We start from the raw sequence: 22,775 nt of genomic DNA on the forward strand, positions 1-22,775 counted from the left end.
TGAACTGTTTTAAAAGGTTTCAGAGTAGTAAAAAAATTTCCTACAGTACACTTTTCTAAATATAAAAATAACAAATCCACTTTAAGTCAAAGATCTATATACATCAAGCTGTATTTTGTGCTTATACACATATCATAGGTGTTTGTGTGTGAAATAAATTAAGTGAAATGAGCAATAAAATACAAAGTATTAATCATTTAAAAATGAAGTGGAGGGAAACATACTAAATTTGTATTTGCAACCTTGTTCATATTCACTGACTTAGTAAATGAGATGCCTAGCAGTTACACAGTCACACAGATCTTGACTTAAACTGAGGGTTCACTACTTACTAATTTTGAGCCCTTAGACAGTTATTTAACTTCTAAAGAAATATATAGTGTCATAGTTACAGGCTCAGGCTTGAAATTTATAGTTCGCCTGGATTCAAATCCTAGCTCCAACACTTACTAACCATGAGATTTGGAGGAAAGCTACTTAAACCCTTTACGCTTCAGTTTCCTGACCTGTAGAAAAGAATATCTACACTTTACAGGATTGTTTACGTTAATACAACAGTGCCTAACACATGATAAGCACCTGATAAACGTCAGATGCTTTTAATATTAAAGCTGTTTCCACATTCAGTAAATAGAAATAACTATTTCAAATGGCTGTTACAGTAAATGAGACATGTACAAAGAACATATCTCAAATACATGAAATACATATAAAGCACTCAATAGGCAGTAGCTGTTATCATCACTAGAAAACAGAACTGATGGTAACGAGACTGATGAAGCGGAGGATGGAAACAAAAACAGTCATTCTGGGGCCAATTCACGTAAGGAGCAGTCATCTTTGAGTCATTCTTTTTCACCTTACCAAACAATTACTAAGTTCTATAAATTCTATATCCTTGAAAGCTATCTCATTTTCTCCATCCTCACCACCCGTCATAAAATCCCCCACACATGCTCCACAGACCAATGTCACAACCTAGCAGATGACTTGACTCCCATATTGCCCATTTCAATACATTCCCTACACTCCAAGCTGCGCTTACGTATTCCTTAAAATACAGAAATTTGATCATGTCACTCCCCTCTATAGCATCTGCAATCATCCTCACAGAATAATTTTCAAACTCATAATTGCTGTGGCTTAAAGTCTTTCAGAATTTGGCCCCTTTCTATCTCCCTCCCTCATCTTTTCCCACTCATTACTTTGCAATCTAACCTAAGACCTACAATTCTCATCAATTGTGGTTCCCAAACACAGGTTCAGTCAACTCCGCTTTCTGGTAAACCCAGCACACTTCCTACTCCCTTCCTTCCTCTTCTCTGACCACTTAATCCTTCTCTGCAATTCAACTTCCATTCTCTGACATCCTGTCCCACCCCACCCCCATTTTTTCCCTCCCAGCCAGAATGAACCTGATGATTAGTATTGTAAAAGTGTTAACATTTAAAATCCAAGTAGCTTACTCTTCAGTTATAACAGCTAGAACTCAAAGTTTAAGGGAAAATAAAACCACTTTTAACTCCAAATTTCATGGTTTTATGATTTCTGCTATTCACCAAGATTTTAAAAGTAAAAGTGAAAGTGAAAAAGTGAAAGCAAAACTTAAATCGAAGATGAAAGTACTACTTAAATGTAAATATTCAGCTCGGGTAATTCAGCCTTTTTCAAAAGTAAAACTAAGAGGTTTTTTCCTAGATTTTAAAATAAATCATTGACAGATACAAAATTAAATTTAAAAGGGACAGATACAGTCTGACCAGGTAGTGGCGTAGTAGATAGAGCGCCAGACTGGGACAGAGAGAACCCAGGTTCAAAACTCCGAGGTCGCCCGCTTGAGCATGGGCTCACCAGCTTGAGCACAGAGTCACTGGCTTGAGCGTGGGATCATAGACATGACCCCATGGTCACTGGCTTGAAGCCCAAGGTCAATGGCTTGATTGAGTAAGGGGTCACTCACTCTGCTGTAACCCCCCCCCCAGTTAAGGCACATATAAAAAAGCAGTCAATGAACAACTAAGGAGCCGCAACAAAGAATTGATGCTTCTCATCTCTCTCCCTTCCTGTCTGTCTGTTCCTATCTGTCCCTCTCTCTGTCTCACTCACTGTCTCTGTCACACACTCAAAAAAAGATAAAAGAGACAGATACAAAGACAAACGTGTAACAGATATATATTCTTCTGCCTTACGTTATTTGTATTTTTTAATGTATTGCTTTTTAAACAGAAGCATTTTCATCTATTTGGTTTCATTCTATAATTACCAAAGCCTTTCAATAAAATTTAGGAATAAATTACTCCCCCATGTGGAGACCACTTACATAGACTTTGTATTACTAACAAGCTTGGCAAGTCATTTAAGCTTCAATATGCTTATAAATTTTGAAGTTGAAATCCAAACGTAACAATTATAATTTTATACCTATAAAGGTAAGTAGATAAAAGGCTGGCCCTAAAGTAACAAAAAAGTTTATGGCAGAAAAGTTAAAGTGTATGTTAAAAAATAACACTTTCTTTTTTTTTTTTAATTTTTCTGAAGCTGGAAACGGGGAGAGACAGTCAGACAGACTCCCTCCCCCATGCGCCCCACCGGGATCCACCTGGCACGCCCACCAGGGGGCGACGCTCTGCCCACCAGGGGGCGATGCTCTGCCCCTCCAGGGCGTCGCTCTGTTGCCACTCTAGCGCCTGGGGCAGAGGCCAAGGAGCCATCCCCAGCGCCTGGGCCATCTTTGCTCCAATGGAGCCTCGGCTGCGGGAGGGGAAGAGAGAGACAGAGAGGAAGGAGAGGGGGAGGTGTGGAGAAGCAGATGGGCGCTTCTCCTGTGTGCCCTGGCCGGGAATCGAACCTGGGACTTCCGCACGCCAGGCCGACGCTCTACCACTGAGCCAACCGGCCAGGGCCAAAAAATAACACTTTTAAAGATTATGGTTTGAAATTTTTATTTGTAAATTGAATACTTTAACAATTTTAAAGTTTGTAATCAATTTAAGCTATAGATATGTTTCTAAAGATTTTTAATATTTAAAAATTAGTCAAGTTGTTTACTGAATAAGCATTAGAATTTTAAGCTTCAATAATTAGATATAAAATTACACTTTACTCTTATTGATAATATTAACAAATGAACCAGCTCAGTTTATTGTGAGAAATGGTTATATCTGAAAAATAAAGGCTGAGAAGAATTAACATATTAGTGATTGAGATCCTGCCTTTACCTCTATTACCAAACTAATTACTAAAAAAGGTTAGCCTATAAACAACCAATTAATTTAGGTAAATTAAAAAAAATAATCAAATGTCAAAATGATCTGGAGATGTTTTCTCTGAATCTATGTACTCTAATTGATCAGTGTCACCCTGTTAAAATTAATTGTCTAAATAAAATTTTTAAAAAATAAAATAAAAAAGAGCTCATGATCTAATAAAAAATGTATTAAACTTAGAAACAAAAGTCTCAAGTTCTTTAATACTACAATAGTATTTCAGCCTCAGACTAATTCAAGATGAAGGGTATACCTTCAATATATATTCTCATTTGTTATTATTTTTTCAGTATCTTCCTTATTTTTAGATTTCAGTAAATGACAAACATGCAAAAGAATAAAATACAAACTTAAAAAAAATCACACCATTGTGAGAGGGAAGATATTAAAAGAAACAAGTATAAAAATACAGCTATCTATCATGCAATTGTTAATGGGTCTTTCTACTTTGTCATATATAACATATCTGAGAGAACTGACTGATCCACCTATCAGATACAGTATTCACAGACAGGAATCAAGTCTGAGGTTCTCTCATGAAAAGCAATCACTTGTTTATAATAAAGATTCTATGACTTCATTACCCTAATTGAGAGTATGTCTCCAGAGTAAAATAAAGTAACAAATGCACTAAAAAGTAGACAATCTAATAATTAGAAGAATTTTAAAAATACTTTTATTCACTAGTAAGCTCATATAGATTTTAAAAATTAGCTTAAGCCCTGGCTGAGTAGTTTAGTTACTTGGAGCGCCATACTAACATGCAAAGGTTGCAGATTCTATCCCAGGTCAGAGAGCAACATGAATGCATGAATGAGTGAATCAACAAATCGATGTTTCTCTCTCTCTCTCTCTCTGGCCCCTCTCCTTCCCATCCTCCCTGCCTTCCTCTCTCTCCTCAAATCAATAAATTATCAAAAAATTTTAAAATTTTTTAAAGAAATTGTTTTTAAAATTCTCAAAGACTTTAAGAAGCACTATTTTAATTTTCTAGAGCTTCACATGACTCATTATATTAAAAGTCAAGTAAGCTCTTCCTCAACATGATTGATTCTGCAAACAGTACAAAGAACATTAGACTTGAAACTAGGAGACATGGGTTCTGGCCCCAGCTTTAGGCTAAAAGATCCTCATGTGTAAAATGAGAGGGTAACTAAAAAACTCTAAGTATAAATGTAGAAAAACTCAGCTTCTGATTCTACTTACCAAAATTAAACTTCATGTTCTATTATATGAACTGTATCTAGGTTTCAAAAAGTAAAATTATAGCTTAATATAGTTCTCCAATTCCCTATATATATCTGAAACTAAAAGCCTATTTTTATAGAAAACATCCAATAATGACTAACTTTTGTAATTTGCTTTTAGATTTACAATAAAATTCTTTATGGGAGATATAATTATCCCAGTTTTACAGAATAGAAAACTGAGGCTCAAAGAGTTTAGTTAAAACCATGCCAAGTTGCCTGACCTGTGGTAGCACAGCGGATAGAGCATCAGCCAGGAATGCTGAGGTCACCAGTTCGAAACCCCAGGCTTGCTTGGTCAAGGCACATGTGGAAGTTGATGCTTCCTGCTCCTCCCCCCATTCTCTCTCTCTCTCCTCACTAAAATTAATTAATTAATTAATTAAAGGAGATAGTTTAAAAAAATGGTCAAAACTTTATTTTTTGTGACAGACACAAAGAGACAGAGAGAGGGACAGACAGGAAGGGAAAGAGATGAGAAGCATCAGTTCTTCATTGTGGTACCTTAGTTGTTCATTGATTGCTTTCTCCTATGAGCCTTGATGAGGGGTGTGAGGGGTGCTACAGCAGAGCTAATGACCCCTTGCTCAAGCCAGCAACCTTCAGTTCAAGCCAGTGACCTTGAGCTTCAAGCCAATGACCTTTGGCTCAAGCCAGTGACCATGGGGTTATGTCTATAATTCCATGCTCAAGCCAGCAACCCTGCACTAAAACTGGTGAGCTCGCACTCAAGCTGGATAAGCCTGTACTCAAACAAGCAACCTCAGGGTTTTGAACCTGGGTCCTCCACATCCCAGTCCACCGCTCTATCCACTGTGCCACCGCCTCATCAGGCAGCTTCTTCTTCTTTAAAAATTGGCATTGTACTAAATAGCTGGTTTACAAAATTGTTCAACATACATTATTTTTTATAGGTAGGTGATTCTGAAGCTATCTTGGGATTACAATCCAAGTATAGGAAAGGAAAAAAGGTTTTAATCATATTTAACCATAAATTTGATATTTCATGGTTTAGTTAACTTAAATATTTTCTTTTGTAAAATGTTATTAAACTGTAACAGTAAAACTGTTTTTAGCTAGTGCCAGGAAACTTTACAATAATTAGCCAGGAGACTTTAGAGTATCAGGGCCGAATTACAAACAATGTCTAAGGCAAAAATTAAAATACTTACTTTGTTATTTTGTGTCACCAGAATACTTCCACATCCAGGTTTCAAAGGCATCTCTTCCATTGCTCCAAATATATCTGTCAGAAAAAGTTAGTTTTAGGTCCAAATCACTAATATCATTATCTAAAATCCACTGCAAATTTTTGGCATATTCTGGATCAATAGATGCCACATCTTGGTAATTTACAGGAATGTCTAAAAATATAAACATACAACAGATGTAGTCTACATTTTTCTGCCTTTCCATATCTGTTTAATGGTAAAATACTGCCCTCTACAGATGCTATGTAAAACTGCAAAATATATTCAAATTCTCAGCATGGCTTATACTGATGCCAGTTCCTGAATTTGAAGATCTGTTCATGTAAGCTATGTTTTCTTCTACATTTTTACAATGTAATCTTTCTTTGAAATGGCTATTTAGGAAATTATTATAAACTTCAAAAAGTGCCAATTTTCTTAAGTACAGTCATCAAAATGCATTAACATAAATATACGCACACTAATATGAAAAAAATATTGTAGCAAAAAAGAAGTGTTTTTTCTTTCCCTTAGACCCCTATTTAAATGCCTTATGTATACAGATAGTCTCCAACCAAAATTAAAATTATCTCCTTCAACTCATGGACATGGACAAGAGTGCGGTGGTTACCAGGGGGAGGGGAAGGGAGGAGAGGGGGGTTGGGGGAGAGGAGGGGCATAAAGAAAACCAAATAAAAGGTGACGGAGGACAATCTGACTTTGGGTGATGGGTATACAACATAATCAAACACCAAAATGATCTGGAGATGTTTTCTCTGAATCTAAGTACTCTAATTGATCAATGTTACCCCATTAAAATTAATTGTCTAAATAAAATTTTTAAAAATAAATAAATAAAATTATCTCATTCAAAATGCCATCACTTATTGAAACAGATTTCCCTAAAGACTAGGAAAATCATGTTACATAAATGTCTATGGAAATGATATTAAAGCCATACCAAGAATGTGCTTGTAGAATGATCTTGTGAAGTAAATGTTGATCAGCTGCCTATGATTCAAAGCTAATCCCAAGATCTGTCCAGCAAACTGAAAACAGTTCAGGCAATCAGAATTTACATAGGAATTACTATTAGGCTGAAAAGCTGTTCCTATTAAAATAAATACAAGATAATTTATTTAAAGAATCTATATGCAGAAGAGAGATCATTTTAATGCAGATAAATTAGTTCATATAAAACTTCAGCCAAGCTGAAGTTATGTATGTATAAACTTCCACAGGAATGCTCCTTGTGAAATATATAATGGGCAATGGACCTGGAAGTACAAACAATAATCATTAATTCACACATACATGTCATAGTAAGTTTCTGTGCAGAGAAAACAATATAAATTTTATGTTGTAAATTCAAAATAAAAGTAACTGTGATACTCCCAGCTATTTTCAGCACTTTAGAAAAATTGTAATGCACAAGAAAATACCATTTTTACAGAATAATAATTGCATTTACTAGTTATTTCTGTTTTCTATGTGTCATATACTGGACCAAGCATTTTCACATAACAGCTCATTGATTTCTCACTACATTACAAAACATATTTTATCACCACTTCAAATCAGCAAATTGAGTTCCAAAAGGTTACATGTACTGGCCGAGATCATAGCCTAAAGAGGGGCAGAACCAAGATTCACAGCCAGTGTAACACCAGAGTCAAACTCTTAGCCACTATGCTATATCACTTCTCTAATGTAAGCATCTTAATTAGAAAGCAAGTTTTAAAAAATTATTATAGACATTATGTCTATTCAAATATTTCCCACATTTAAGAATTTTTAATATAAGAGCAATTTCATCTATATTTTAATGTTAACTCCATGGCCCCTAAGAGCACAATCATATGGATTACAAAAAGGACAAATGACAACCTCTATAGTCTATGTGCTTCAATATATGCTCTGTTATAAATCTGCAGTGTGAGGAAGTACCTCAATTTATGTTTCCAAACCAAATCTGTTTCTCAGGTATAAAACTAAATAGATTTAGAATAAGGAGCTATAAAAAAAGAAATAATCTAAACCACAATGTTTTAATGTTAAATCTTATATCAAAGATTAGGCCTAAATAACTAAACTTAATGCCTCATCAATCTTGTCAAATTCAACAAACTCATCTCATAGCAACCAATCAAAAGTAACAGCGTTAAAGCAGGCAGCTCCACATTCTTAAATAATTTCAAATACACCAAGTGCATCTGAGGAGCCCAGCACTTAGGGGAATATCTACATCATCTGCCTGGATTTACTGCAGCCCACCCCCACCTGCCTCTCTTAGTCATCCTCCCTGTTCAAAGGTGATTTGCTTCTCATTTGGTTAGGTGCAAGCAGGAACTACAATTAATGAAGCACTCTATCCTTATAAAAAAGAATTGCAACACTGGGAAGAAAAGATTTTCAGGAAATAAAAGCAACTGTACACAGCATTTAAAAGCTGAAACCCTACCTTCACTTGGATATGTCTCTATTAAGTTACAAAACTCTCAGTTATACCTCACACAAATAAGACGGTATTAACTATTGCTATTTAACCTACAGTATGAAATTACACTTCTGTAGGTCACAACCATCATTTCAAGAAAGAGTTCTTTATCTGAATTATACAGTTAAATAAGAACCTTTTAGTTGTCAGGTCTTGATATTTTAAAAATACTAAAAACTAAGTTAGTATACATAGTTTATAAGTTAAGATTTGACACCATAATTTCTAGATTTTATTTTTAATGACCAATAAATTTTGAGACTTGGAAACTCAAATAAGGTTAGCAAATTTTAACTTTTCTAAATAAAGTCCTGTATTATTTTCGAGTCCATCTACTACTACAATTCATTAAAGGAAATTTTAACTCAAAAAAGGAGACTAAAGGACAATCTTTAAAATTGATAAATTTAGTCTGACCAGGTGGTAGCGCAGTGGATAGAGCATCAGCCTGGGATGCAGAAGACCAGGTTCAAAACCCCAAGGTTGTAGGCTTGAGCACAGGGTCACTGGTTTGAACATGGGATCATAGACATGACCCCGTGGTTGCTGGTTTGAGCCCAAAGGTCACTGGCTTGAGCAAGGGGTCACTCACTCTGCTAGAAACCCTCCTTCCCCCAGTCAAGACACATTTGAGAAAGCAATCGATGAACAACTAAGGTGCCTCAACAAAGAACTGATGCTTCTCATCTCTCTCCCTTCATGCCTGTCTGTCTGTTCCTATCTGTCCCTCTCTCCGTCTCTCTTGCTAAAAAATAAATTAATTAAATTAATAAATTTAGTTTTAGTTTACAAAAGACTACTGAAAAGTTTCTTGGGGCCAGCACTAGTACTTCAGACAAGCATTTAAGAATCAACTGTTGCCTGACCAGGCGATGGTGCAGTGGATAGAGCATTGGACTGGGACACAGAGGACCCAGGTTTGAAACCCTGAGGTCGCCAGCTTGAGTGCAGACTCACCAGCTTGAGCACAGGGTCGCTGGTTTGAGCGTGGGATCATAGACATGACCCTATGGTCACTGGCTTGAGCCCAAAGGTAGCTGGCTTGAAGCCCAAGGTCACTGGCTTGAGCCCAAGGTCACTGGCTTGAGCAAGGGGTCACCCGCTCTGCTGTAGCCACCCAGTCAAGGCACATATGAGAAAGCAATCAATGAACAATTAAGGAGCCACACAAAGACTTGATGCCTCTCACCTCTCTCCCTTCCTGTCTGTCTATACCTATCTGTCTCTCTGTCTCTCTCTCTCTGTCACAAAAAAAAAAAGAATTAACTGTTTAGAGAAAAGACTGCTACACTGAGTCAGTTTCCACCCATTAACTGCGTCAATGTAGTCAAAAACTCTGAATTTTGGTTTTCTCTTCTATGAATGAAAATATTCCACCTATTTCATTGGACTACTATGGGAATCAAAGAAAATATACTGAAGTAGTTTGAACATGTGACAAGGCACAGAAAAAGATATCTAGACTGCACAACTTACCATCAGCTGACGGAATAAAGAATGCATAATCAGGATTGACTATATCAAACCACTCATGCACAACACCTTGACCCCTGAGTTCAAGAAAATAAAATTATCAATAAAAATATTTAAGCGGGGGAAATTTTTTATAAATAATAAAATTTAAATCATATTAAATTTCAATTTCTTCCATTATCAATTATTACATTTTATTCAAGTGCATTTCAATCTTTTATACACATTGATCTTCACAGCACTTGTTTTTACACCCACCATGCCTTCTTCTCCATGGAACCGCACAGCAATTCCTTGCTTTAACTTTGCACAATTAGCTTTTGACACTACTTCACAGCTACTCCTAAAAAGAAATCTAAATATGTAGCATTGGTTAATTTAACATATCAAAATTTACAATAATTTGTATTTTGTGCCTCACATACACATCCACTTTTTTGTTAAGCATACCTCTGTGAACCAGCAGGATATTGTTTTCATTCACTGGCCTGTGCACCATGTCTGAATCTGGTTGTCCTGAATGCAAATGTTCATAGAACCATTCACAGCGACCTTTAAATGGCTACCCCAACAAATAATGGTAAAATATGTTAGCAGTATTTCAGACACCCATTAAATTTATTTAACTAGCATACTAAATGCCCTACCTACAAATAATCACCCTTAGACCTTTATTTATGAAAAGTAGTTCTAGATAATGTCCTGACATTTCAACAGCTATTCGCAAAAGGCAGAGCTTAGCTGAAATACTTTGACTATCCAGAGAGTGTATTTTTTTAAATTTCCTACATTTTCAACAAAAAAAGACTTGATAAATTAGAAGATTATATCTAAGAACTTAGTGTTACATATGTAATTAAACACATTTACTCTCAATTTCTTTTAAACCCAACCAGGCTTATAAAAATGAATTTTCACATCCAGAAAAAGACACATCACATATTCCACTTAGTTTTTTATAAAAATAATATTTTACACAAAACTTTATTCTTATTTCTGTCCTTTGAATATATGCAGCAACCAAAAGAATCTGTAACCACCTTTTCTTTCCTTCCTCTTTTCCTTCCTTTGCCCTAAAAATTAAATAATAAGATCTCTTAAATGGTTGTCTCTACCTTTGTTCATTTGCCAGGTATACAAATATATGCGATTTGCAATTTTTTTTTGACCGATACAGAGAGAAAGTCAGAAAGAGGGACAGACAGACACGAAGGGAGAGAGATGAGAAGCATTAACTCATAACTGCAGCACCTTAGTTGTTCATTGATTGTTTTCTCATATGCGCCTTGACTGTGGGGCTACAGCAGAGCGAGTGACCCCTTGCTCAAGCCAGCAACCTTGGGCTCAAGCAAACGACCTTGGGCTTAAGCCAACGACCTTGGGCTTCAAGCCAGCAACCTTGGGGCTCAAGCCAGCGACCATGGTGTCATGTCTACGATCCCATACTCAAGCTAGCAACCCCGCACTCAAGCTGGTAAACCTGTGCTTAAGGCGGATAAGCCCGCACTCAAGCCGGCAACCTCGGGATTTTGAACCTGGGTCCTCCACATCCCAGTGCAATGCTCTATCCACTGTGCCACCGCCTGGTCAGGCTGACTGGCAGTCTTTTATTACTCAGAAAGTATTACTAAGTACTAAGATTGTGCCAACACTTCAGGTAATGTAAGAGCTGTAAAATTCTCAATTTCTTTGATAAAAATTTATTTAATACAGTTAAAGAGGAGACTAGCATTAGAACAGCACAATACCTACATAATGTTAAGTTCCAAATAGTGAAATGCATTAAGAATTTAGAGATATTAAGAATCCTCTCAGAACTTTAGTTTTCCCACCTGTAAAATAAGGAATACTTCAAGAGCTAGTTATGAGAATTAAGTGAAATAATGCAAATAATAATTATATAAATGCATTACAATAATTATAATCATAAATCAGCTAACATTTATCAAAGCACTTACAAGCCAGGTACTGCTTTAAGCACTTTAATCTCATTTTGACACGTAATCCTCACAACACTATGAGGAAAAGGGATTCATTATCCTCATTTCACAGAAGAGAAAAATACACAAGAGGTTAACTTATAGAAATACTCAGTACTCAGAATGCTGAAATCACCAGTCATAACAATGTTAAAATTATTGTGAATATTTAAAGAGACAGTAAATGTCCTTGCCATAATATTATATATTAGATATTAAACTACATTCTTGATCTATAAAATGTGAACTAAAAAATAAAAGCAAATGGCAATTTTTTAAAGTAATTCAAATGGCCTGACCAGGCAGTGGTGCAGTGGATAGAGCATCAGACTGGACGCGTTTGAAACCCTGAGGTTGCCGGGCTTGAGCGCAGGTTCGTCCAGCTTGAGTGAAGGCTCACCAGCTTGAGTGCAGGGTTGCTGGCTTGAGCATGGGATCATAAACATGACCCCATGGTTGCTGGTGTGAGCCCAAAGGTCACTGGCTTGAAGCCCAAGGTTGATGGCTTGAGCAAGGGGTCACTCACTCTGCTGTAGCGCCCCCCAGGCAAGGCACATATGAGAAAGCAATTAGTGAACTAAGGAGCTGCAACGAAGAATTGATGCTTCTCATCTCTCTCCCTTCCTGTCTGTCTGTCCCTATCTGTCCCTCTCTCTGACTCTCTTTCCCTGTCTTTGTCAAAAAAAAAATTAAAAAAATAAAGTAATTCAAATGGAACATAAAAGGTACAAAATGCTGCCAATCAGTGCAGTAGCTGTGCAATAACTTTCCAAGTATCTGAGTGTATATGTGACTTATTGGGTAGCCACAATGGGTAGAATTGTCAGGATGGTATGTGATTATTTTAAATGTTAAAATAAAAAGATGAGTATAGACTTTAAAAAAAAAAAAGCTAATAAGACATCTCTGTAAGAACAAAACATCCATATACAGATAGGTAAACCTACAAAGCCAAAGGGTAGATAATTTTATGTAAACTTTCTGAGTATCTGTATTTCCATAAAATAATACACAAAACAGGACTGATTGCAGATGTTCCTCTTAATAGTACTTGTGCAGCAATAAAAAATGTTTCTCCCTTTAACTACAGGCTGCTTGAAAACCACCAACAGAACAAGAAGTCAATCCCTTAGCAAAGACAGTTTTTAACTGTTTTTTGTTTGGGTTTTCTTTTCGGGGGGTGCAGAGGGGACAGCCTTCAAGTTACAGAAAATTTCTAACTATAGTAGAATACAAAGTATTTCTTTTTTCTGATGTGAGAATTAACTTGCCAATAAGACATCCAGCTACTATTAAAAACTTCAGTATTTCCTACAAACAAAAGAATTGTTCTACATAACCAAAAAACAACCATCAAAATAAAAAAAATTAACACTGATACATTACTATATCTGATCCTTGGACCCGACTCAAGTTTTGCCAGTTTTCTAACAATGTCCTTTATAGCGTAATGACTCACAAATTATATTTAGTTGTCTTGTCTCATTCTGATAGAATTCTTCCATGTTTTCTTAATTGTCATGACCTCGATACTTTTAAAAATTACAAGTCAGTTATTTTGTTAGAATGCCCCAACTGGAGTTAATCTGACATCTTCTCATGATTAAATTCAGGGTGCGCATCTTTGGCAGGAACATTGAAGAAGCGATGCCCTACTCTCCACACATCTTATCAGCTGGCACACTGATATGTCTGCTTTGATCACTGCCAAATATGTCCAATGTAAAGTTATTTTTTTTATCTTTGTAATGAGTTATTCCATGGGAAGATACTGTGAGAGAGTAAAAATATCCTACATCATTTAACTTCCGATTTATTCATTCTTTTTTTTCTAATATAGACTCATGAGTTAATTTTATTTATAATATTTTGCCATCAATATTTATTTTGATTATCAAATTGTTACAGATTGGGCCAGTGGAGTCCATCAACCTTGTTCTGAGTAATTTTTAATATAACACAATTCTTTTGTGTGTGTGTGACAGAGACAGAGAGAGGGACAGATAGGACAGACAGACAGAAAGGGAGAGAGATGAAAAGCATCAAGTCTTCATTGCGGCACCTTAGTTGTTCATTGATTGCTTTCTCATATGTGCCTTGACCGGGGGGCCATAGCAGACTAAGTGATCCCTTGCTCAAGCCAGCGATCTTGGGTTCAAGCTGGTGAGTTGTGCTCAAACCAGATGAGACCATGCTCAAACTGGCAACCTCAGGGTTTTGAACCTGGGTCCTCTGCATCCCAGTCTGATGTTCTATCCACTACGTCATTGCCTGGTCAGGTATAACACAATTCTTTAAACAACTTTTTGCACAACAGGATGTTTCAGGCTCACTTGTGCTTTCCCTGGCCCAGCCCTGAAATTAGCCATTTCTCCAAAGAATCCTAGTTCATTGGGAATGGCATTTAGACACCAAGAACTGGGTGCCAGATTTGCTATATCTTACATACATGAAAAATTGTAGTTCACACTCCTATCTCCAGTCCAATCCAATGGCACATGGTTCATTCTATTCTATTTTCCTCCATTTTGTAACTTCTTTGACAATGAGAAACTAAACTCCCATAATCTTTGTTATACTTACTTATTTGTTCAACCTTTATATAGCCACCATCTTATTGCTAACATAAACCCTTCACTGCATGGATGCCCTCCATCCCTTCTTGGGCTGTGTCAAACTACTCTGAGCAAGTGTCACCGCCCTCCACAACAGATGTCCTCTATGTGCCACTCCAACTCATACTCCATGCTGACCTCCTCTGCTACACAGACAGACCCTCCTTATCATGCCCGAGCTCCAAAACCCACAATGGACCATGATACTTGTGAATACTTTCCTCACCCTGGTCAGGCAACAAAATCCCCTCTGTGGGTCAAAAGGGGGATAAGGTGAATAGCTGATGCAGTTGCTTTTTGACTGAATTGTTCAGGATGGGAAGAGAGAAAAGGAAATGAAAAGCAGAGACAGTATTAAAAAATAGCAAACTACCTCTTTTAAAAGGTAAGTTTCTTTCACCCCTAATCTCATTTGCCCTACAATGGAGTCATATAATGTACATTAGGAAAATGAACTTAGGCCCTGGCTAGTGGCCCAGTGGATAGAGTGTTGGCCTAGCATATGGACGTCCTGGGTATGATTCCCACTCAGGGCACATTGGAGAAGTGACCATCTGCTTCTCCCCACCACCACCACCTTCTCTCCCTCTTCCTCTCCCACAGCCAGTGGCTTGATTAGTTTGAGTTTGACTCCAGGCACTGAGGCTAGCTCCCTTAGAGCGCATCAACCTCAGGCACTAAATATAGCTCAGTACTCAAGCATCATCCCGAGATGGGGTTGCCAGGTGGATCCCAGTAGGGGCACATGCAGGAGCCTACCTATCTCCCCTCCCCTCACCAAATAAATAAATAAATAACTTAAGAACCAGATGGATTTTTAAATTCCAGTTCTCTCAGTAGCTGAATGACTGAAACAACTTACTTAACTTCTTCAGCTTCAGTAAGAGTACCCATCTCATATGATTGTTATGAAAATAATCCACATAAATCAAATGTATGGTAACTGACATAAAGATAGCATTCAATAAATGCATTTATTACTACCTTCTCTTTTACATTACCATTATTAAATAGATATCAAAGGATACAAATTAGTTCTTAGCTTTCTTTAACTTCTGGAAGTTAAAGACATTCAAAAACTCCTATATTATTTATCCCGTGACTACTAACCAAACAATAGTCACTAGCCTACTCTACATTTCTGACAAATTGTTTACTAAAATTTTGCCAGGATCATGGCATTCTCCTGAAGGAAAGCTATCAGTGGTTCCTGCCACCCTAACAAACAGTGATTCTTTAATCTAGCAATCAAGGCTAAACGCAGGAAAACTCAAATCTGCGTTTCCAAAATTATATCTCATTCCTCACCTCCACAAAATTTCTACTTCAACAACTGTAGTTTTACACACTTTTCCACCTACAAGTCCATATCTTGGCCAGAATGTTCATCCTCTCCATCCACTCACATCAAAATTTTGCATGTTTTTCAAGGTCCGGTTTAAAATCCACCTCCTCTTTAAATTTCCCTTGATTATAGCAGCCAGAAGAGAGTTTCATCCCTTAAACTCCTGAAGAACCAAGTAAAACTGTAATTACTGTCTTACAGGTACATTTATTATCTCCTCTACTAGACTGAATTAAGATCCTCTTGGAAAAAGAATGTATGTCTTCTACAAACAAAACAACTACTATTAATTGAACATACATGCCAATCACTAAAACTTACTCTTCATAATAGTTTTATGAGGTTTATCTCTATTTTATACATAAAGAAACCAAAGTTCAAGGATGCTGAGGATGCTGGATATGTTCCCAAAGTCACAGAGTTGTTAAGTAGCAAAACAAGCTTTTCCTAGCACATTTCACAAAACATGAGAATGAACCCTGGAGCAGGGGTAGGTATTCAGGTCAAACAAGTTTGGAGGTTTAAAAAAATTAAGTCATTATTTTTAGCAAAGAGCTTCTCAACACCTTTAACAAGCTGCTGAGAAACTTTACAAATCTCTAACAGAGCACATTTCCTAAATGTAGTTAGGGATAAAATCTTTTTCTCAAGGACCATGATCCTCATAGAATAACTAATCCATGAAACTAATTTCTGGAAATGTGGCAATGTGTTCCAGTGTCTTAGAACAGCCTCTGGACATAGTAGGACCTCAATAAACATTTCTTGATGAAGAAAAATTACTCCTCATCCTAAAATAACATACTAATATTAACTCTATACACTAAAGTAAAGAATAAGGTAATTTCACTTCTCTTACAGCAGTAGGTCTCATGTATAATAATTACTTCACTAAACAGTACTCAAATTTAGAGTTAATTTTCATTAGACAGACTAAAATCAAGATTAAGAGAAATGTGTACCTGTGTTTTTATGATATGCATGAATCTTGACATCAACTCAGGACATTCAAGGAGGAAGTGAAAGTGGTCAAATACAATTTGGGGGTTTCTAAAAGAAAAATACATTTTTGTTTAAATGCACAGAAAGGATAAACAACATTAAGTGAAATGCAGATTCAGATATATAAATACTGAAACAGAAGAATAACACACCTATTATACTTTCACTTGTCATTGAGCATTTTTTTAATAGTTTATTGGAAGCAATATTTTTTCTGCTGAGATGAAAATTATAAGTAAAGAAAGAAAAGGCTACAAGGGCAGTCCATAAATTCAAGAAAGCCTTACCTCTTAACAAAGCATTATAAAACTTAATCATGTTTGCAGACAAATTCAATGAAATGAAGAGAACTCATTCTGTGGAGAGTAAAAAAAATTAGAATATATAGACAAAGGTTGGTGATATAGCAAATCTGAAAACTGTGTATTAAACTGGACTGGCTTCTAGACAAAAAAAATTAGGGTATGGTTCATCTTTACAAATTTAAGAAAGCAAGGCATGCCTAGTCAATCTGTAAGATAAAAATATATATAATTTTCATTAACAGATAATATAAACAAGTAATTTTTTTAAATCTTGTAATTTTAAGCATCTCTGGTCTATACATTTCTAATACATAATCAAGTGATCTTATACAAAGTGGTATTCACCATTCTACATGCTAATAACTTATATACATATAATGCTTATCAAATATTTTGAACTAATTCTAGACCAATACAATGAGTATCCTAAAATGAGATCAGAATAGAACCTTAAATCAACAAAACTTTGTTTTTACTGAAATTACAAAAGCAACAGCAACACTTGGACGTGAGCTGCAAAGTATAGAATTGTGACAATTCCAGTGCCATGTAGACTTTTCCTGGATGTGGACTTTTTCTGGACTCCTGCTCCTTGTGATAGCTCCTAACGGACTGAACTGAGGTTGGGTTGCATTCGCAGGGATCTAGAATGGTGTTGGTGCCAACTTGGATTTGGTGAACATGTTAAGGAAACTACTCTTTTATGGATTCTTGTTGTATTGGCCAAGAGTTTGCTTAAAGGCTTTAATCGCAGTAAAATATATATATTTTACACACACACACATATATATATATATATATATATGACTGGATAAAGAAGATGTGGCACATATACACTATGGTATACTACTCAGCTATAAGAAATGATGACATCAGATCATCTACAACAAAATGGTGGGATCTTGATAACATTATACGGAGTGAAATAAATAAATCAGAAAAAAACAAGAACTGCATGATTCCATACATTGGTGGGACATAAAAACAAGACTAAGAGATATGGACAAGAGTGTAGTGGTTATGGGGGGGGGAAGGAGGGAGAGGGGTGGAGAAGGGAGATGGGGAGGGGGAGGGGGAGGGGCACAAAAAAAACTAGATAGAAGGTGACGGAGGACAATCTGACTTTGGGTGATAGGTATGCAACATAATTGAATGACAAGATAACCTGGACATGTTTTCTTTGAATATATATACCCTGATTTATTGATGTCATCCCATTAAAATTAATAAAACTTTATGTATAAAAAAAAAGCAACAAAAATCATAGCATTTCTTTATCTATTAGAGAAGAAATAATAAGCATGTAGTGTAAAAGCCCTGACAGTTGGGTTTTTCTTTCTTACAAGGAAAGCTCCTGACTTAAGTTTTGGTTGCCAAGCTTCTGCTTCAAAGAGGCATATACTTCAAAGATGGCTGTCTTTAATAAACACATTGCCAGCCACCCAACTAGATAAGAGACAGGTCACCTCCCCCTCACTGAGGCTCCTTTGCTTTAGAGACCTTGGTTGATTTTGAGAACTGACCACTCACTCAGGCCAGTTGTTTTTTTCTCTTCCCACGCTTTAAATTCCCATTTTTATGTTTTAAATTCACCAATAAAGACTAAGCACCAGAACTTGGCCTGTGCAGCATTCAGGAGTGGAGCTCAGCGACGCAGCTCACATGGCAGTGGTGGGAAGCGGAGCCTGGAGAGGAGTCCCACATGCCCGTGGGGACAGAACCCTGCAGGGTGAGGCATCCCCTGCACTGGTGCAGGCTGGACCCCAGCAGGGTGAAGCATCCCGGGCACCCACAGGGGGCAGAGCCAGGTGGCCACACAGCAACAGCAAGAGGAAGAGCCTGGAGAAGCAGCCCAAGCACCCACGAAGGGCAGAGCCCAGCAGCCCATGTTGCGAAAAAGAGGGATAGAGCCCTAAGAGTCATCCCTCATGCCTGTGGGGATGGAGCCGGGAGAGGCAGCCTACACACCTGCAGGGGGTAGAGCCCAGGGAGGCAAGGAAGCCCCCGCACTCATGGTAAAACCCAAACTGTGGCCTGCAAGCCTGTGCTGGTGCCCGAATGCCTGAGGAGGTAGAGGCAGAGGGGGGCCGATGAAAAAACTTCACTTCAGGAATAGAAAGGTCACACTGGCCGAGAGTGGATAAAAGTCAGCCTAGGAGTACAGATGATAGTTACAATGGCATCACGGCCCAGCAGAGGCAGCCACAAATTCTGAATCAGGCCCTGGCCGGTTGGCTCAGCGGTAGAGCATCGGCCTGGCATGCGGGGGACCTGGGTTCGATTCCCAGCCAGGGCACATAGGAGAAGCTCCCATTTGCTTCTCCACCCCCCCTCCTTCCTCTCTGTCTCTCTCTTCCCCTCCTGCAGCCGAGGCTCCATTGGAGCAAGGATGACCCGGGCGCTGGGAATTGCTCCTTGGCCTCTGCCCCAGGCGCTAGAGTGGCTCTGGTCGTGACAGAGCGACGCCCTGGAGGGGCAGAGCATCACCCCTTGGTGGGCAGAGCGTGGTCCCTGGTGGGCGAGCCGGGTGAATCCCGGTCGGGCGCATGCGGGAGTCTGTCTGACTGTCTCTCCCCGTTTCCAGCTTCAGAAAAATACAAAAAAAAATTCTGGATCACCTGTAGCTCCAAGAAGGTTGCTAAAGGCCAATCAAAAGCAGTGACATCCAGTCTGCACCAGATTCTGGCCAGGGAGGTCCAGGACTGGTACATTCAGTGGCCAGATACGGACAGCATTAGCTCAGGACTGATATAACAACCATAGTTAGAGTGATTAGTCAATACAGAGACAAAATGGGAAGACAGAGAAGTGCAATTCAAATGAATCAACAAAGAAATCCCCAGAAAAAGAACTGAATGAAATGGAAATAAACAAGATACTGCATATAGAGTTTAGAATAATGATTGTTAGGATGCTCAAAGATCTTAGAGCAACAATAGATGGACAAAACAAGCACCTAAACAAAGAGATAGCTGACATCAAAAAGGACATTAAAATCATTTAAAAAAAATCAGACAGAAATGATAAACACAATATCAGAAATGAAGATTACACCAGAAGGAATTAAAAGCAGGCTGGACAAGCCAGACCAGGTGGTGGTGCAGTAGATAGAGCATCAGACTGGGATGCCAAGGACCCTGGTTAAAGACCCCAAGGTTGCCAACTTGGGCATGGGCTCATCTAGTTTGAGCAAAGCTCAAACATTAAGCACAGCTTAACATTTCTGGCTCGAGCAAGGGGTCACTCAGTCTTCTGTAGTTCCCCTCCCCCACCCCGTCAAGGCATATATGAGAAGACAATCAATGAACAACTATGGTGCTGCAACAAAGAATTGATGCTTCCCATCTCTCTCCTTTCCTGTCTGTCTGTCCCTATCTGTCCCTCTCTCTGACTCTCTCTGTCTCTGTCACACACACACACACACACACACACACACACAAAGCAGGCTGGATGAAGCAGAGAACCAAATCAGCGATTTAGAGGACAAGATAAGCGAGAGCACAGAAGCAGAACAGCAAAAAGAAAAGAGGACCAAAAAGTCTGAGGAAACTCTAAGAGAGCTTTGTGACAACATGAAGAGAAACAATATCCACATAATAGGGGTTCCTGAAGGAGAAGAGAAAGAACAAGAAATAGAGAACCTGATTAAAGAAATCACAGCTGAAAATTTGCCTAAACTGATGTAGGAAAAAGTCACACAAGTTTAAGAAGCACAGAGAATCCCATCAAAATGGAACCCACAAAGACCTACACCAAGACACATGATAATTAAAATACCAGTTAAGAGATTAAAAAAAAAAATACTAAAAGCTGCAAGAGAAAAGTAGTCAATCACCTACAAAGGAGCCCCCATAAGGATGACATTCAACTTCTCAACAGAAACACTTGAGGCCAGAAGGGAATGGCAAGAAATATTCAAAGTAATGCAGAACAAGAACCTACAACAAAGACTTCTTTATCTAGAAAGGCTATTGTTTAAAATTGAAGGAGAAATAAAAAGCTTCCCAGACAAAAAAAAAAAAAAACCTCAAGGAATTCATTACAACTAAACCAATGCTGCAAAAAATGTTAAGGGGCCTGTTGTAAACAGAAGTAAGGGGGAGGGGGGAATCTAGTAAAAGAGGAATGTAGAATTAAAGAATAAAATGGCAATAAACTACATATCAACAATAACCTTAAATGTAAATGAATTAAATGCTCCAATCAAAAGACATAGGGTAGCAGCGTGGATAAAAAAAACAAGACCCATACATATGCTGTCTACAAGAGACCCACCTCAAAACAAAAGATACACATAGACTGAAATGAAAGGATGGAAAAAAATACTTCATGAAAATGGAAATGAAAAAAATCTTGGGGTAGCAACACTTCCATCTGACAAAATAGACTTCAAAACAAAGGCTTTAGCCTGACCAGGTGGTGGCGCAGTGGATAGAGCATCGGACTGGGATGCGGAAGGACCCAGGTTCGAGACCCCGAGGTCGCCAGCTTGAGCGCGGGCTCATCTGGCTTGAGCAAAGAGCTCACCAGCTTGGACCCAAGGTCGCTGGCTCCAGCAGGGGGTTACTCGGTCTGCTGCAGGCCCACGGTCAAGGCACATGTGAGAAAGCAATCAATGAACAACTAAGAAGTCAAAACGTGCAACGAGAAACTGATGATTCATGCTTCTCATCTCTCTCCATTCCTGTCTGTCTGTCCCTGTCTATCTCTGCCTCTGTAAAAAAAAAAAAAGGCTTTAATAATGGATAAAGAAGGTCAATACATAGTGATAAAAGGAGCAATCCAACAGGAATATATAACCATTATAAATATCTATGCACCTAATATAGGAGCACTTAAATATATAAAGCAGATTTTGATGGATATAAAGGGCGAGATCAACAGCAATATTATAATAGTAGGGAATTTCAATACTCCACTGACAGCACTGGATAGATCCTCAAAAAAGAAATTTAACAAAGAAACAGCAGACTTAAAGGACACACTAGATCAACAGGATTTATTAGACATCTTCAGAATCTTTCACCCTAAAGCAGCAAAACATACATTCTTTTCAAGTGCTCATGGTACATTCTCTAGGACAGACCACATGTTACGAAACAAAACAAGTCTCAATAAATTTAAGAAGATTGAAATCATATCAAGCATCCTCTCGGATCACAATGGCATGAAACTAGAAATCAACTACAATAGAAAAAACTGAAAAACACTCAAAGACTTGGCAACTAAATAGCATGTTATTAAATAATGAATGGGTTAACAATGAGATCAAGAAAGAAATCAAAAATTTCTTGAAACAAATGAAAATTAACATATAAAAACTCAAAAGTTATGGAACACAGCAAAAGCAGTACTGAGAGGGAAGTTCATAGCACTACAGGCATACCTTAAGAAGCTAGAAAAAGCTCAAATAAACCATTTAAACCTGCATCTAAAAGAACTAGAAAAAGAACAGCAAGTAAAGCCCAGAGGAACTAGAAGGAAGGAAATAAAGATCAGAGCAGAAATAATGACATAGAGGCTAAAAAAACAATACAGAGGATCAATGAAACCAAGAGCTGGTTCTTTGAAAAGGTAAACAAGATTAATGAACCTTTAACCAGACTCACCAAGAAGAAAAGAGAGAGAATTCAAATAAATAAAATTTAAAATGAGAGTGAAGAAGTAACCACTGACACAGCAGAAATACAAAGGATTGTAAGAAAATACTACGAAGAACTATATGTCAAAAAATTTGACAACCTAGATGAAATGGACAAATTCCATGAAACATATAATCTTTCAAAACTCAATCTAAAAGAATCAGAAAACCTAAACGGACTGATTACAACAAATTAGATCAAAACGGTTATCAAA

At 37.7% G+C, this 22,775-nt stretch overlaps 1 pseudogene; it reads right to left on the reverse strand.

The window, feature by feature from the left end:
- Positions 1-22,775, reverse strand: part of LOC136319244 (E3 ubiquitin-protein ligase HACE1-like) — a 93,557-nt pseudogene that overhangs the window by 36,160 nt on the left and 34,622 nt on the right.

This window comes from Saccopteryx bilineata, chromosome 1, assembly GCF_036850765.1.
Source record: "Saccopteryx bilineata isolate mSacBil1 chromosome 1, mSacBil1_pri_phased_curated, whole genome shotgun sequence".
NCBI lineage: Eukaryota > Metazoa > Chordata > Mammalia > Chiroptera > Emballonuridae > Saccopteryx > Saccopteryx bilineata.